This window comes from Oratosquilla oratoria, chromosome 19 (genome assembly GCF_046742065.1).
Source record: "Oratosquilla oratoria isolate Oo_2021 chromosome 19, ASM4674206v1, whole genome shotgun sequence".
Lineage (NCBI taxonomy): Eukaryota > Metazoa > Arthropoda > Malacostraca > Stomatopoda > Squillidae > Oratosquilla > Oratosquilla oratoria.
Window position 1 is genome coordinate 55,884,406 of NC_134795.1, and position 5,829 is coordinate 55,890,234.

Genomic DNA, 5,829 nt, shown 5'->3' on the forward strand with positions numbered 1-5,829 from the left:
GTTTCCTGATCCCATTTTGGCTCAACCAATTTTGTGTTGCTTGAGCAGTGTGACAAGGAGCTCCATCTTTCATAAATAGGAAGACATTTTTCTCATTCTACCACTGGAGAATATTGGAATGAGTCCTTCCTTTAATATAGAAACATATTTCCTTATGCTGATGTTTCCTTGACACTCCACAAGCTCTGATCGACCATCAGTCCAAATTGTACCCCGCACCATTATTGAAATGCCCCCATTTTTTACTATTGGCTCCAGTCTTTTGAGGTCAAACTCTTGACTACAGAGTCTCATGACCCACACTCTTCCTCTGTCAGAAAATAATACGAATCGTGACTCTTCAAAGAAAATGACAGTGCTTCCAAAGGCCAAAGGTCTATCCACCATCTCAACAGCCCAATCCTTTCTGCGCTTGATATTGGCTGGACGAAAGAGTGGTTTCCTTCTTGCAGCTCTGCCATAGTAACCCAGCTTGTGGAGATATATGACAGCTGTTCTGGGACTGACATCAGCTTGTGCTGCTATGTCAGAGCCCTTGCAACATGGGTCCTCATCGACATTTCTGTTGACAAGACGCAAGGTTCCTTCTGAGGGCCCGGGAGGACCTGAATTAGGTTTTGTGCTCTACTTGCTCTCTCTCTGGTGAATTGTAAAATCACTCTATTAACAGTAGAAAGGGGTATTGACAAACTTTCAGATATTTTGCGTTGACTAAGTCCACCTTCATGTTAACCCTGAATACGACCTCGCTGAAATTCAGATAGGTCTACTACTCCTTTGGTTCGTGGCATCCTTGACTAATCTTGTATGTAATCTGAAACATAAATCTAGGCAAATATAATATAATAGATCAATCTGAATAACGTTAAGCATTAAATAAAAGCAGAAATGCATTTTTCTTGGTGTCTATGCAATTCTGTCATATCTGTGTATATATGTATATAGGTATACATATATGTATATATATGTATATATATAATATATATATATATGTGTGTATATATGTATATATATGTATATATATACATATATATGTATATATATAAACATATATATATACATATATATATATATATGTATATATATATACTGAATTAAACACCACAGCGTTTTCACAGTTATTATTTTCTTTTTAATATTTTCAAGATTCCTCACTATGGTTCTAATCTTGAGAGGATGAGCAGAAACGAACTTTCCAAAGTTCTCCATTTTAATTATTTGACGTTTCGACTGCAAGGAGTCATTTTCAAGATACAAATACAGTTCAGACAACAAATTGTACATATGTACATATGTATATATTTATGTATGCATATATATGTACATATGTATATATTATATATATATATATATATGTACACACACACACACACATACATATATATATATGTATATATATATATATGTGTGTGTGTGTGTGTGTGTGTGTGTATGTATATATATATATATGCATGTATATATATGCATGTATATGTATATATATATATATATATATGTGTGTGTGTGTGTGTGTGTGTGTGTGTGTGTGTGTGTGTGTGTGTGTGTGTGTGTGTGTGTGTGTGTGTGTGTGTGTGTGTGTGTGTTGAGATATTGTGACTGATAAAGGTGGAAAGGGAAAGCCACGTGTCTGGACCTGATTCCTGAGTTCTATTCCTGAGCGGTTTCAGTCATAGCTTCTTCACATGTGGGTATGTGTATAATATGAATATATGTAATTATATATAAATATATAATTGATGTATATGCATTACACACACACACACACACACACACACACACACACACACACACACACACACACACACACACACACACACACACACACACACACACACACACACACACACACACACGTATATATATATATATATATATATATATATATATATATATATATATATATATATATATATCTATATATAAACTTAGAACCCATTGTCGGTGGAAAAAGATAAAAAAAAGTGAGATGATTGTTCCTGTATATTTCGACCACTCTCTATGGTCCTCCTCAGCTGAAGAGGACTACAGAGAGTGGTCGAAATATACAGGAACAATCATCTCACTTTTTTATCTTTTTCCACCGACAGTGGGTCCTAAGTTTAAATTTTACCAACGTGTTACGACATTAGTGCAATCTAATATATATATATATATCTATATAAATATATATATATATATATATATATATATATATATATATATATATATGCTAATAAGAACACGGGTACGTGTGTTCACTTATGCAAAGTAGACCACTTGGAAAAAGAAACTAACGAAGCAGAGCGCTTTCGTATATTACATCTTCAGTGTGAATATATATATATATACATATATATATATATATATGAATATATATATATACATATATATATATTTATATATATATATGTATGTATGTGTATATATATATATATATATATATATATATATATATATATATATATAAATATAATCACGAAGGGCCCACAGTCGAAATAAGGTAAACTTAGAAGAAAGTAGAACTTCTATATCTCAGCTAATAGCTATAGTACTACTCAGGAAAATACAGGTTACAAGAATTGATAGTCATAAATACAATTGAGATGTAAGTGGAGGAGGAACATGTATAGGTTAACACAAGACATTCCGTCACGCAGGGTGGATTCAGAAGGGAGGGGATATTTGGGTGAAGATGTGAGGTCAGAAGGGTTGCTGGGTCAGGAGTGGTGGGGCAGCGGGGTCAGGAGGGTGAAGATTTTTAATAAAATTGCTCACAGCTGGACGTGAGATTATGTCCGGGGACCATTGACCTTTGGAGATATTCAAGTTCGGAATTTTTTCTATGAAGGCGGATTCGACAGTTTTTCTCCTGAAGTTGCAGTTGGACTTAGATAATATTTTGACCTTGTCCCAGTCAAGACTATGATTTTTTTTTCTTTGCTGACATGTTCGAACACAGCGGAATTTTCCTGGACATATCTAATGGATCTTTTGTGCTCAGTTAAACTGGTGTTAAGATCCCTCCCGGTTTGGCCAAGGTACACTAAATCACAATCTCTACATGGTAGGCTATAAATTCCTGGAGCCTCAGCTCCCCTTAACCTTTGATAGACATTATCAATTTGTTTGTGTACAGTATTAGGGTAACGATAAGCAACTGTGAGGCGATTGAAGGGGATTAAATTAAAAGAGGAATTGATGGAGTTCCAATAGGTAATTTTTAAAACGTCCTTGAAAGAGGGTTGTGTGGTGGGAACTGAAGTTTTATGGTAGCTGGCTCTAGCCTTCCTGAGGGCTTGATCCAGGAACCAGGACAGGTATACCAACTTCAAAAGTTGCCTTTTGATGAGGTCAATCTCCTGGTCCAAGAATCTAGGACTCTAAATCCTAAAAGATCTCAGAAAAAGGCCGGAGGCAACACTCTTCTTGACTTTGTCGGGATGGTTTCTGAAAAAAAAAAAACCTGTGAAAAATAAATCTCCAATCCTTCTAATTAAAATATCTAAGAAAGGGATCTGTTGAAAAATAAATCGCCATCAATCTTCCTAATTAAAATATCTAAGAAACGGGTTATTTATCTTCGTCCCATTCGGTTTTGAATTTAATGTTGGGGGATAATTGGTTCAACTTGTCCAGAAATACCTCAAACACACCCCACTTATCATCCCACGCTGAGAAAATGTCATCAACATAACGGAACCAAATCATCTCAGGCGGTTTGATGGCGGGTATCAAAGTACACTCAAAGTACTCCATGTACAAGTTGGCTAAAACAGGAGATAAATTATAACCCATGCTCCAACCGAATTTCTATGTAAAGAATTGGTCCTGGAAAGAAAAGACATCCCCATCCAAAAAGTTATCTTATCTTCTCTTTTAAGAACCAATTGTTTAGCGCTCTGCACATGATAACTGAGTTTATTCCGTCCATTAACTAATCTGTTGGTAAACCAGTTCTAGCCTATTTCATTCTTAAATTTAAATTTGTCTTTTCGTTTACCTTCCTTGCTTTCTTCACTTCAAAATAAGACTTTAGACGCGTTCCCCCAAGGACTTTTGATATGATATCGCCCAGGCTTTCACTAACCTCTTTTTGTAACTCCTTCTAGCGTCACCATCTCATTGTCCCGTTTACTAGTATGTTTTCTGTTCTATTACTTCTGTTGTTATTCTATACCATATGCAATTCTTCTCCTTTACTTCTCGTATCTCGTAATACCATTTGTTTTTAATTGCCTTCTACAACAAGAATGTTCTCGCTTTGTAAGACCTCATCTTTTATCTTCTTTCATTCGTATTCTTCTCTTCTTCTGCCTTTACCGAAACTTTTCTTTTGTGGCTTTTGAATTTCAATTCACATTTTTCTTCCTCGTCTCTTCTTTCTTGCTCAGCTTCCTAATCTGAATTACGCCTTCTTTCTACATTTCTCCAAATATTCTTATACTTCTCAAGCACCACTTCCCTAATCTGAATTATTTTTTGTTATCTTTCTGTATACTTATATTTCTTAGATTTTATTTCTATATCCACTTCATCGTGATCAGGTACCCTTGTACCTAGTCCATCACGACGTCCTTACACCCCAATAGCCTTCAGTTCTTTGAGTGATCTTTGGTTTTCGATACTAATCGTCCACATATATTTATAGATCGTTTTTTTATTTATCTATTTATTTACTTATTTACAGTATTTCATTTTTTCTCTCCTTCTTTCTTCTTTTGTTTCGTTCTTTCATTCTTTGATTCTCATTTTCTTTCTTTTTTCTCTCTTTTTCTTTAAACATCAATCACCCTCTCCTCCATACCTCTTCGCACCCTAATCATTCTCCCCACCCACTTCATAACTCGTCTTCTCACAAGTCCTCTTTTTCTCCCCTCGGCAAACTCTCCCCGTAAGGTCTAACTTTATCCCCAAGAGTTGTTGAAGAGTTCGCGGGAGCGGGTCTTCTCCGAATCAGGACACTTCGCCCAACATCAGTTTGTTTGTTTGTTTGTTTGGTATTCAGGGTCATTGGGTCTCGACCTGGGGTCCGAGACCCCTTAGAAGGGTCCACAGAGTTTCAAAAGTGGGGTCATAATATGAAAATTAGTTATAAGGTGTTGAAGCGGCTTCTCCATGACGCTCATGAACAGCAATGCATAAAGCATGGGGCTGAATTTTCGTCCCACGTGTTCTTTCGTTTTTCTTTTATTTATATACTCGTTTATTTTTTCATTTGTTTTACCAGTATTTCTTATTGTTCCTTTATTTATTTATGTATTTATCTATTCGTTCATTAGTTTATCTATTTATTCATCATACATTTATCTATTATCTATTTACTTATCTTTATTCATTTGTTTATCTATCAATTTATCCACTTATTAATTTATTTTACCGTCGTTTACATTTGGACAGTATCTACTGCATTTCTCAACTTGAATTCAATCGTCATGCGTTAGCCAAAATAAAATATTCAGGGTGCGCCACTGTAGCAAAGGAGTTAATCAACATAACGCTGACCCCTCCATTACAATAACATTCCAGCTTATGGTTCTCTGTTCGTCTTAAGATCCTTTATCTTTGGAATTCGATTCTTTAACCTCTGGGGAAGTGCTTCAGACACGAAAAAAAACCTTCGGTACTTCACCAGTTGTCTGTACTTGTTTCTTGTTGTAGTTTTATGTCTAAAGTTGATTATCACGCCGACCATTGAGAGTTCGTTAGAGTAAAAACGATTTCGGTTACAATATTTGAATTTTCAAATTTTCAAATATCATATTATCTTCCCGTCACATATAGCAAAGCTGAATGAGGAACTGAGAGATTGTAAACCTATACCAATGTTAGACCGTTGTGAGTTCGTTAGAG